Source organism: Schistocerca serialis, chromosome 5 (assembly GCF_023864345.2).
Source record: "Schistocerca serialis cubense isolate TAMUIC-IGC-003099 chromosome 5, iqSchSeri2.2, whole genome shotgun sequence".
Lineage (NCBI taxonomy): Eukaryota > Metazoa > Arthropoda > Insecta > Orthoptera > Acrididae > Schistocerca > Schistocerca serialis.
In genome coordinates this window covers 690,613,410-690,626,350 of record NC_064642.1, presented here as the reverse complement: position 1 = coordinate 690,626,350, position 12,941 = coordinate 690,613,410, and the positions used below count along the sequence as shown (strand labels likewise).

Below are 12,941 nucleotides of genomic sequence, written 5' to 3'. Positions count from 1 at the left end.
ACGAGTAACGTAAATGTACTTTTGTTTTATCAGCGACACAGCGCTGCAGTTGTGTGCCATAGGCTTTATTTACTTGTCACTGATTATTTATTTAATTAATATCTCGCGTTTCCGAGGAAACTCACGCTCGGCATGCAAATGTGCCTTTATATTGCCCCCTGAATTGCGAGGCGAAAGGACACACCTGCAGGCGAGCAATTCACCTAAAGGCACAAGAAAATCTAAGTTATCTACAACTATTTACATGACTTACATTATACTGTATATTATATACAAAATTTGAATGACGCGCGTGCGCCGAAAAAGTTCTTATGTTGGCAAAACAGAGTGCGCGCATGCGCAGAAGCGTCTGTGTAACTACGGCACTGCCGTTATTTCGTAAATTTAGATCACGCGGCACAGTATTGCAGTTCATATTGTTCGTGTGCGCGCGCATTTCTTAGTCGTTGCACAAAGAAAATATTCCACCAAGATTACATATGAAGACTACATTCTATGACAGGTAACTTAGTTTTAAAATTACAATATTTGTTATAATACAATACAACTTTAGATTGTTGAATGTTCTTAGTTACATGGCATTGCAATGAAATGCTTCAACGAAAAATGTTCTGTTGTTTCAGGTGCGTTGACCTATACACATGGTGTCGTTATCACAGTTCATATTCATCTGCTGCACAATAATTTTTTACAGGTTAGTATCGTCGTGGTAAAGTTTTTTGATCACAGTAACATCGTTGTATAACAACGTGATTAATACATAAGCGTGTCCATTTCCTATTTCCATTATAGTCGTTGTGATGCAGTTCGTTGTGACAAAAAGCATTGTTTATTACAGATCAGACGTGACCCGTCGAGTAATTGGTCCACGTGCAGTTCGTTTTTTTTTTTTTTACATTCCGTGGAAGCTTGGTTGCAGAACCTCGGACGGCACATAGCTGGCTGGCGTCGATCCTTGGACAGTCCAGGTAAGAGTGTCCGTCACATTTCGAGAACATTTCATTCCCTGAAGTTCCAACCAAAACTCTTCCACCCGTCGTGTTGTTTTCTGGACAGGCACTTTGTGTCCATTTAATCCAGTTAACATCTTGAAGTTGGGTACTGTAGTAATGTCACTAGACGATGCACGAATTATTCACTTCACATTTTCAGTTTTTTGCTGAATATAGCTCACCTAAATGTTCGTTAATGTCCGTGAACAGAGGTTCACTATGCAATGTCTTTTTGGCACTCGTTTTGTTCAAATTTTTACATGATACATCAGTTAAAAAAATAAGTAATTATACATACACACGTCACATATTTTCTTAGCATAAACATAATACAGTTGCACATAAACATGTTTACATCATCATTACATAGCTATAGGTTATTACATTGTGTCACATTTGATTACATGAATTGCATCCTCTTTAGCGGTTTTGCTGGGATATTATCGATGTTTTTTGTGATGTCATCTGAAATTAAGATAGGTTAGACACAACATTCTTTACATCAGTAGGCAAGACCAGGCGTTTTCGCTACTCAATAAATATTCAAAATAGTAAGAGAGAGAAAATGTTCGATTCCTCGCGTTTTGTGCGTGTGTGTAGAGTGTATGTGTGGCCTTGACTACTGATAGATGCCTTTCGTGTTGAGAGATGTGCGTCTAATCTATTTCTCAAAGTAAAAGATCGCTTCACAGATGACGTCTGTCAGTTCGTCAGGTGTCATACCAAGTCAGTGGTACCTACAATAACAAATGTTCCGTGAAAAATTTAATATGTCATTCACTGCTACGTAATCATAAATTTTACTTTAATATTCAGTCTTCTCAGTGGAGCCGCGGCGTTGAAAGAAAAGTTCTTCTGTCTTCAACTGCGTCACTGGAACGCTGAAATGAAAATTTCTATACTACTTATTATCTGTGTTGTAATTTGTTTTAGTTCTTGCCACACAGCAGGTCGTTGAGATAACGGTACGTTATATGTCTTATGGTAGAAGATCTTGTGAGGCTTAACTTCAATCTTGTACACATACGTGTTGATAACACCTAATCGTCTGGTAAAAACTTGTAAATATTTGGATAACATTTCCTGTAGTTTTATACGTTCATGTACACTGAGAGCTGTAGCTTCACTTATCTTATGATCAAGCAATGTTTTCAAGTCCATTAGCTCTGTGTCAGATGAGTGTGTTTGCATGTCTTGAATGTCTTTGTCAAGTACTAACTGAACCTTGTACCCAGTACAGTGTTTGTCATGCTTTAGAGTTCTCCTGTCCAAATCAATAATAATTACCCTGCTTTTATCATTTAAAATACATTTACCTTTGGAGAAGTCTATAATGCAGTCCTTCTCGCTCATAATATCTATTCCTAATATGCAATTTGTCACAAGGTTTTGTACAACCAGGAATGGCCATTGTACGGTTCCATTACCTATTTTAACGTTTACAAAAACTTGCTTCGTAACCCTACATGACTTATTACCTAGTGCAGTAGTTATTTTACAGTTTTGGGCAGGAAACTCAGGCACAGGTTCCAATTCACACATCTTTTATAAAAATTAAAAGATAAAACGCTCACAGCTGCACCTGTATCTAGGATAATAGTAGTTGGAATCCCACCTACTACACCAGTAGTGGATGCTAAAACAATTTCATTTGTGTTTAAACGACATTGTGTACTGTCTTGTAAAAGTTCATCTGATATATTGTTATTGTGGTTGTATCTTATAAATAAAACAGGTAGTTTTTGTTTAGAATTACTCGGCATATCATTATTCTGTTGTTCAAGTGTGGTGTCAAATAACTGATTAACATTGAAGCCGCCTCCCAAGGATTCTTCAGCCACGACCTGGGGCAAAGTAGTGACTGTTTCTAGTTTGTTGGATTAGCATTTGTACTAGGTACTGACACAGATTGAGGTTGTGCATCAGGTGTCATTTCTATTATATTCACATTCGGATATTGCCTATTATGATCTCCAAACTTTTGCGGTTGTTGTTGCTGTTGCGCATTATAACTTACCTGTCGGTCGTAAGGTATGCTCCAATTTTGTCCTGGTGGCTGCTGTGGTAAAGCAGTGTTTGAATGAAAGTATTGATCGCTACGAGTCCAGCCTTGATGCTGTCTTGGCTCGTAGTTATTATTATTTCTATTTCTGTTTGTGTTTTTGTTGTTACATTTGTATCCGTTGTTACCGTTGTTGTTATTACCGCGGTGCCTTTTGTATGGATTGCCGCATGAAGTGTTATTACTGTTGTAACTATTGTTCGTATTGGAATACGCGTGTTGATTTTGATTTCCGTACTGAGACGGCATGTGAGTTTGCTGTTTTTGTTGTACCGCGTATCCAACTGTGGGCGCGCCAGAATTGTGTTGGCAAGCCTGCATGTTTTGCATACCACTAGTGTAAACATTGTGGCTGCTGTTTTGCCGCGCGAAGCGCTGATCTTCAAGTAACATGTCAACCGAATCTAAAGCTGTTAAAAAATAATCTGAATCGTCATCCGGGATATGTAGAAGTTTTTCTTTAATGTTGAAAGGCAATTTGGCCTTCAACGCTCGGAGTATATCACGCGTTGCGACTGGTTCGTCTAAAAAATGTCCCATGTTCAAGTATTTTTCAAAATATCTGCGTAAGTTACCATTTTTACTGTTAAAAGTTTCAGGTTCTAAAATTTGTCTTCTGAGTCGCTCCTGGACGGATTGCGACCAGAATTTGTTCAGAAAAGCACGCTCAAACTCACTGTACGTGGTACATACGTCAGCTTGACTGTATGCCCAGACAGCTGCATCGCCTTGGATGTAACCGACAATATATGAAATCTTTTTCCGGTCACTCCAAGTGCGTGGAAATGCGTTACTAAAAGATTTAAGAAAAATCACCGGATGAATGGTTCGTTTTTCTGGGATAAAAGCCTGAAATTGCCTGTGTTTTATTAAGCTTTCTTCTTCCTTTGCATTATGATATGGATTTGTACCACTGTAATTACTGCAATGCTCAGCTGGCGAGTAATTACGATAATGTTGCTGTAGTTTACCATGATAATAGCTTGTGTTTGTGTTTGCACGTTGTGGTATGTGTTGTTGTCGTGGTGTGTTTTGTTCTTGTGTGTATGTTGTGTGCGGTATGTGTGCGTCACACTCGTATGTATATTGGTTTCTGAACTGTACATTTTGACTGATATTTTCGTTACATTCAGACTGTGGTTGATCGGTGAATTGTCTCATGGTTGCAGTGACGGATTGTACTGCGTCACTAATCAGCTGTTTGTTATTAGTGATGTATTCCGCTACGGAGTCGTGCACAATTGTTGGTAAATTTTCACGTATGCATCTATCAAAATGTTTGTCTTTGTTCTCTACCCAATCATGAAATTCTTTATTAATATTTTGAAAATGAGCTGTGGCATCCGATTGTAAGATGTCAGTCAGGTGTTGTTCAACATCGTCAAATTTATTCTGCACGTCAGTAATTCGTTTTTCAAGGTTGTCATGTACTGAAGGATATGTTTGAATTTGTTCAGTAAGAGCTTCACACGTGACATTAAGGTTTTTTAATTGTGTCTGTAAAAGTGCTACGTCATTTGTAGTCTTTTCTTGTCTCGTATTAAGCTTGGAAAATTTCGTACTGAGTTCAGTCATCTGTTTGGTCAGTGTGGCGTCTATAAGTTCCACACGTTTACACAAAGTGTCATTACATGCCTTGATTGTTATGAGGTCAGATTTAATTTCGTCATTTTGTGTCTTTAAGGTTGCCATGTTTTCCGCGTTCTGTTTCATTAGCATTTGTAACATGTTGACAATGTTTACTGTTTGCAAGGTCTCTGCCCCCGCCGCGTCATTAGACGTGACGTCATGCATTAACATGGGCTCTGACTGAGACTTTGAAATTTTTGTGGTGGACGGCCTATTGTCAAAATTTCCGTTAACACTTGCGTCAATATTTGATGAATCGTCACTACCGGTTGCTGTCGTAAAGTCATTTTCTAACATTTGTCTCTCGTCCGAGTCGGATTGCGTCTGAATAGTATGTCTTTGCTGTTCCATCTTTGCGTATTGTTTTCTAGTTATGACCATGCCACACGTGATATATATTTCAAGAAATTAATGTTTGACACTGGTTTTAAAATAAAATGCAGTTGAGCATGACTCGCTCGTAGCAACAATGGCTGTTTGTTAATTTAAAAATGTAAACTGAATATGGGATTATTGGTAATGGCTGCTGGCCATGTTACATGATATCGTACAGAAGTCGGCCATATTGTACACTCGTGTATTGGTATTGTTGCATACGTTATTGTTTAAGGAAAAATACTGAGAATGGAATTTATCACTGAAACTGTTATGCGGAAAAGAAACACTACAGAATTTTACTGAAAAGCTAATACACTGAATTATACGTCTGGTCAAGCCTGCTAATGCAAAGATGCTGCGTCTTACCTTATTTTGCTGGAAGCTTCTTTGCGTCTTCCCGCAAAATTTTATAATTGGCAAATATCTTCTGATTTTTTTATTTCTCATATAGTCAAGTCCAGGACCAGAAGGTTGATTTTTCCCATGAAACAAAGAGAACAATGTAACAAATGACAAAATAACAAGTCCGACACGCAGTCGCCAATATAAAATAAATAAAATAAAATAAAATAAAATAAAATATTAATTATTTTTATCTGTATGATTGGCTCTCCTATGAGTCGTCAGGTTTTGATTATTCGGTATCAGACGCTTGACAATGGCTTTTTCGTAAAGGCAATGTTACTCGTAGTTGACCGTGAAATAAAACTGAAATAATCGGACTTCGTAATTAAATCGTTTCCAAAGACTGCTGCGGTAGGTGCGGACTCATAAACTAAATCTCAATATTACAATAATTTGCCAGCCATGCCAAAACGTCGTACAGAGGTGATTGTCTACTAAACAAAAAATTACACAGTTAGTTAAATCAGATATATTCAATGAATAAGCCTACAGTTCATAATCCTACTTACTTTTATAAATATAAATTCTTTACAGAATCGAGTGCCTAGTATGGTTGCAACTCGCAGTAATTTTCTATATCATGAAATATGGCGGTGTGCCAGACAATAAACTAAAATACGTGCTTCTCGCACCACTTCAACGAGAGCTCTCTTTTCTTTTTAATCAAACATACGAGTAACGTAAATGTACTTTTGTTTTATCAGCGACACAGCGCTGCAGTTGTGTGCCATAGGCTTTATTTATTTGTCACTGATTATTTATTTAATTAATATCTCGCGTTTCCGAGGAAACTCACGCTCGGCATGCAAATGTGCCTTTATAGAACGCCTTCCGGAAGTCAAGAAAAATAGCATCTACCTGGGAGCCTGTATCTAATATTTTCTGGGCCTCATGAACAAATAAGGCGAGTTGGGTCTCACACGATCGCTGTTTCCGGAATCCATGTTGATTCCTACATAGTAGATTCTGGGTTTCCAGAAATGACATGATATGCGAGCAAAAAACATGTTCTAAAATTCTACAAGAGATCGACGTAAGAGATATAGGTCTATAGTTTTGCGCATCTGCTCGACGACCCTTCTTGAAGACTGGGACTATCTGTGCTCTTTTCCAATCATTTGGAACCCTCCGTTCCTCTAGAGACTTGCGGTACACGGCTGTTAGAAGGGGGGCAAGTTCTTTCGCGTACTCTGTGTAGAATCGAGTTGGTATCCCGTCAGGTCCAGTGGACTTTCCTCTATTGAGTGATTCCAGTTGCTTTTCTATTCCTTGGACACTTATTTCGATGTCAGCCATTTTTTCGTTTGTGCGAGGATTTAGAGAAGGAACTGCAGTGCGGTCTTCCTCTGTGAAACAGCTTTGGAAAAAGGTGTTTAGTATTTCAGCTTTACGCGTGTCATCCTTTGTTTCAATGCCATCATCATCCCGTAGTGTCTGGATATGCTGTTTCGAGCCATTTACTGATTTAACGTAAGACCAGAACTTCCTAGGATGTTCTGTCAAGTCGGTACATAGAATTTTACTTTCGAATTCAATGAACGCTTCACGCATAGCCCTCCTTACGCTAACTTTGACATCGTTTAGCTTCTGTTTGTCTGAGAGGTTTTGGCTGCGTTTAAACTTGGAGTGAAGCTCTCTTTGCTTTCGCAGTAGTTTCCTAACTTTGTTGTTGTACCACGGTGGGTTTTTCCCGTCCCTCACAGTTTTACTCGGCACGTACCTGTCTAAAACGCATTTTACGATTGCCTTGAACTTTTTCCATAAACACTCAACATTGTCAGTGTCGGAACAGAAATTTTCGTTTTGATCTGTTAGGTAGTCTGAAATCTGCCTTCTATTACTCTTGCTAAACAGATAAACCTTCCTCCCTTTTTTTATATTCCTATTAACTTCCATATTCAGGGATGCTGCAACGGCCTTATGATCACTGATTCCCTGTTCTGTACATACAGAGTCGAAAAGTTCGGGTCTGTTTGTTATCAGTAGGTCCAATATGTTATCTCCACGAGTCGGTTCTCTGTTTAATTGCTCGAGGTAATTTTCGGATAGTGCACTCAGTATAATGTCACTCGATGCTGTGTCCTGCGACCGTAACAGTCCCGCGGTTCCAGACTGCAGCGCCAGAACCGCTAGACCACCGCGGCCGGCTGTGTTGTCCTAATCATCATCATTTCTTCCCCATCGACTCGTAAGTCGCGGAAGTGACGTCACATCGAAAGACTTGCACCTGGTGAAGGCATTTACGTCACTGAGTTATATCATTATTCAGTAAATGAATCCAGAGATAAATTTAATAATTAGTGCTAGACCGTGCGATTAATAATATGGATTTTAAGTCTGCCATATATTTCTTAATTTCAAATATTTCTAAAAGAAGAAGAATTTTAGCTATACAAGCAGAGCCAGTAAATATGGACTGTAACAAATTTGGTTCCTTTTTATACAATTTAGCTTTAAATATAGTACACCCTATAAAAATTCATATGAAATTCTTTCAGTGATACAGCCGAAATAATCTTCACCTATACGAGATTCGAAAATATCCCTGGTATCGGCTATTACTATAAAGGAAGGTAATGGCCGATGAGGTTGTCCCACTACAAGCCGATCATAAAACTGACGCACTATACACTTCTGTCTGCCTAGGATTCTCCACATCTCTTTCCAGTGGATACGAAAAACGGATGGTGTTCATAACCGTTTGCAATATAGTTCAAAGTGCCGAGGTTTCTTTGGTAGGAGTCATGCTTCCGCCTTGGTGCAGGACGACGCTCGGAAGTTCCAACAGCCAGGAACTGGGACGAGGCGCGCAGTGAAAAACAGCAGATTACAGGAAGCCGCCGCAGAGCCAGCTCGGGACCAGATTGACACTGACGTCTGCAGCGCGCGGTGCAGCCTGGCGCGTGTTTGTTTTTCGCTTTGAAACGGGCGCCTGCGGAGGAACGCCGTAGACAAATAAAGGGCGGGGGCTGCCGTTAACTCGCGTGCCGGCAGTCCATCGCGCCGCCTCGCCCCTTTGTGTCCCAGCTCCGAGCCCAGCTGCCGGCTCCGTAAAAAGCGACGCCCACGCTGACGTCGACGACGAGCGGTGCGCCCGAGAGCGCCAACCCAGCTGCAGCGCGTCGGTCGCATCGCCGGTTGCAGCGACAGTAAAACAAAAAACAACTGCGAAGGCGACTCGCTCGAATACGGGCGTAACTTACAAAACCCTGCAGCTAATGATACGACGATTTTTCAAGTCTTCCAATATACTGAGGCGACAAAAGTCACGGTATACCTCTCAATATCGTGTCGGAGTTCCTTTTGCCGGTAAAGGGCAGCAGCTCTACATCTACATTTATACTCCGCAAGGCACCCAACGGTGTGTGGCGGAGGGCACTTTACGTGCCACTGTCATTACCTCCCTTTCCTGTTCCAGCCGCGTATGGTTCGCGGGAAGAACGACTGCCGGAAAGCCTCCGTGCGCGCTCGAATCTCTCTAATTTTACATTCTTGATCTCCTCGGGAGGTATAAGTACGGGGGAAGCAATATATTCGATACCTCATCCAAAAAACGCACCCTCTCGAAACCTTGACAGCAAGCTACACCGCGATGCAGAGTCTGCCACTTGAGTTTGCTAAACATCTCCGTAACGCTATCACGCTTACCAAATAACCCAGTGACGAAACGCGCCGCTCTTCTTTGGATCTTCTCTATCTCCTCCGTCAACCCGACCTGGTACGGATCCCACACTGATGAGCAATACTCAAGTATAGGTCGAACGAGTGTTTTGTAAGCCACCTCCTTTGTTGATAGACTACATTTTCTAAGGACCCTCCCAATTAATCTCAACCTGGTACCCGCCTTACCAACAATTAATTTTGTATGATCATTCCACTTCAAATCGTTCAGCAGGCATACTCACAGATATTTTACAGAAGTAACTGCTACCAGTGTTTGTTCCGCTATCATATAATCATACAATAAAGGATCCTTCTTTCTATGTATTCGCAATACATTACATTTGTCTACCTTAAGGGTCAGTTGCCACTCCCTGCACCAAGTGCCTATCCGCTGCAGATCTTCCTGCATTTCGCTGCAATTTTCTAATGCTGCAGCTTCTCTGTATACTACAGCATCAGCGCATGGAACTTCCGACACTATCTACTAGGTCATTTATATATATTGTGAAAAGCAATGGTCCCATAACACTCCCCTGTGGCACGCCAGAGGTTACTTTAAGGTCTGTAGATGTCTCTCCATTGAGAACAACATGCTGTGTTCTGTTTGCTAAAAACTCATCAATCCAGCCACATAGGTGGTCTGATGTTCCGTAGGCTCTTGCTTTGTTTATAAGGCGATAGTGCGGAACTGTATCGAACGCCTTCCGGAAGTCAAGGAAAATGGCATCTACCTGGGAGCCCGTATCTAATATTTTCTAGGTCTCATGAACAAATAAAGCGAGTTGGGTTTCACTCGATCGCTGTTTCCGGTATCCATGTTGATTCCTACAGAGTAGATTCTGGGTTTCCAGAATTGACATGATACGCGAGCAAAAAACTTGTTCTAAGATTCTACAAGAGATCGATGTCAGAGATATAGGTCCATAGTTTTGCGCATCTGCCCGACGACCCTTCTTGAAGACTGGGAGTACCTGTGCTCTTTTCCAATCATTTGGAACCTTCCGTACCTCTAGAAACTTGCAGTACACAGCTGTTAGAATGGGGGAAAGTCCTTTCACGTACTCTGTGTAGAAACGAATTGGTATCCCGTCAGGTCCAGTGGTTCAAATGGTTCAAATGGCTCTGAGCCCTATGGGACTTGACATCCGAGGACATCAGTCCCCTAGAACTTAGAACTACTTAAACCTAACTAACCTAAGGACATCACACACATCCATGCCCGAGGCAGGATTCGAACCTGCGACCGTAGCAGTCGCGCGGTTCCAGACTGAAGCGCCTAGAACCGCTCGGCCACACAGGCCGGCCAGGTCCAGTGGACTTTCCCCTGTTGAGTGATTTCAGTTGCTTTTCTATTCCTTGGACACTTATTTCGATGTCAGCCATTTTTTCGTTTGTGTGAGGATTTGGAGGAGGAACTGCAGTGCGGTCTTCCCCTGTGATGTGGCAAGCACTCAACAAGCCGTGGGATGTCAGCTGTAGGAATATTGATCCATGCTGCCTCTGCAGCTGTCCGTATTTGCGGAAGTGTTGCAGGTGCACGATTTTGTGCACGCACTGACCTGTTGATTATGTCCCACAAATATATGACGGGCCACGTGTCGGGAGATCTGGGTGGCCAAGTCATTCGCTCTAGCTGTCCAGGCCGGCCTGAGTGGCCGAGCGGTTCTAGGCGCTATAGTCTGAAACCGCGCCTCCACTACGGTCGCAGGTTCGAATCCTGCCTCGGGCATGGATGTGTGTGATGTCCTTAGGTTCGTTAGGTTTAATTAGTTCTAAGTTCTAGGGGACTGATGACCTCAAAAGTTAAGTCCCATAGCGCTCAGAGCCATTTGAACCATTTAGCTGTCCAGATGATGTTCTTGAAACCAATCGCGATAAACTGTGACCCTGTGACATAACGAATTTTCATCCATAAAAATTCCATGAAGTCCATGAAAGGCAGCAAGTGGTCTACAAGTAGCCTTCCATAGCTATTTCTAGTCAGTGACAGGTACAGCTGAACCAAAGGACCATTCCGTTTAAAGACAGCCCACAGCTTTATGCAGCCACTGCCATCTTGAACAGTGCCTTCTTGACAACTTAGCTCCTTGGCTTCGTGGCGTCTATGCCACACTCGAACTCTATCCTCAGTCCTTTCTTTTACGGGGTGCGAGTGAGGGGGGGGGGGGGGGGGGGGAGGGCATCAGTCTTCTGACTGGTTTGATGTGGCCCACCACGGATTCTTCTCGTGTGCCAACCTCTTCATCTCTGAGTAGCACTTGCAACCTACGTCCTCAATTATTTCCTGGATGTATTCCAGTTTCTGTCATCCACTACAGTGCCCTCTACAGTTCCCTCTGGTACCATAAAAGTCATTCCCTCATGTTTTAACAGATGTACTATCATCCTGTCCCTTCTTCTTATCAGTGCTTTCCACATATTCCGTTTTTGTATCCCGCCTGGAAGGCGACGCATGGGTCTGCTCCTGAAAGCTGACAAGAGATGCCGAATGAAAGGAAGCGACTAGGAGCAGATGAGGTAAAGCACGTCGGTACTGCGAGTAAAGTTGAAAGGTGGCTACACTGAGCCACAGCGCCAGAGATTGCGCCAAAGATTGTTATTCCGCCGCCTCCATTGGGGCAGTAGTAGCTCAGAGGATGTCGAGGGCAGTCGTTGTTCTGTTGGGCGACAGAGTAGACGATCTGAGTGTTGACTCAAATGTTGTACTGTTTGGTTGGTGTAATGTATAGATGGAAGAAGGTGCAGTCGTCAGAATATATTTGAGAAAGGAGATGGGTTTTTGATTTATGGTGCTGGTGTAATGGAATATTTTCGTCAATATATAATGAGGTAAAAAGGTATAACAGTTTTATTTAATAACAATCCCGCTTGCTCACAGGTACAGTCAACAAAGCATCTGGCTCGTGTTCATTTATTAGACTTGTAATTCTGGTTTCTATGTGCAATTATAGTATGTCTGGTTTTTCAATTAGTTCATTGTAAATGGTGTTTAAAATATTTTGTCGTATTGAGAAAGAAACCAGCCAGATACATGTACGTTGAGTCACACTACCACACACACAACAGTTACACTTGTGCTTTGTTGTTTCGTAGCTTTTATAGTTGCAGGGGACTTAATTGATCAATTGTGTTAATGGAAAGTCCTTGTCATTCTTTGTTTTTATTCTATGGAGTCAGTTTGCGAGCTAATAATAATCAGGGCCAACCAGTTACGTGACTTCGTAACAGGTCACACAGCTAGTAAATTTATTGCATTTATTCGTTAATATTAGTCTTTTCTTTTTAATTAAGCCCCCATGAAAAGTAAAAGTGGTTTTACTATTGTATAAACATATGCAAACATATTACATAACTTTAGGTAATGAGCACGTAGGTATGCAGCCAAAGACCCGCTAAGAAAGTCTCCAAAGTAAGATAAACTAAAGCGATGGTTATCGGCCGTCTGCTCTTCAAGAACTGGGCGAAAGTCGAGCGGTGGTCTTACAAGGGGAGCACGCCAATTGTGAAATTCAGATTCGATTCATACTGCGCATAATAAAAGCTCATGGCCAGAGGTGTAATGTGGCAAAGCACCAAGATGCACTTCTCAGCCGTTGTCGAGAAAATCGACAGTTAAAATAAACCGTTCCTGTAAAATGCCCTCTAGGGTTAGTAGTTTTGCACAGCGTCGTGGCGCGGCGGTAAGCGCTCAGGTTTGTAATCGGAAAATCGCCGGATCGAATGTCGCGCCATGCAACATGTTTTTTTTATTATTAGGTTTTTGTAATTCAAATATATATATAAACTATTAATGAATTGCTTATGCATTTTGC

General features: G+C 41.6%; 1 non-coding gene across 1 annotated transcript; it reads left to right on the top strand.

Moving 5' to 3' along the window:
- The first annotated feature begins 10,774 nt into the window (after nucleotides 1-10,774).
- Trnaf-gaa (transfer RNA phenylalanine (anticodon GAA)) lies at nucleotides 10,775-10,858 on the top strand. The gene is given in 2 exon segments: nucleotides 10,775-10,814; nucleotides 10,824-10,858. It is a non-coding gene; the product is annotated as a tRNA-Phe (tRNA).
- The last annotated feature ends 2,083 nt before the right edge of the window (nucleotides 10,859-12,941 follow it).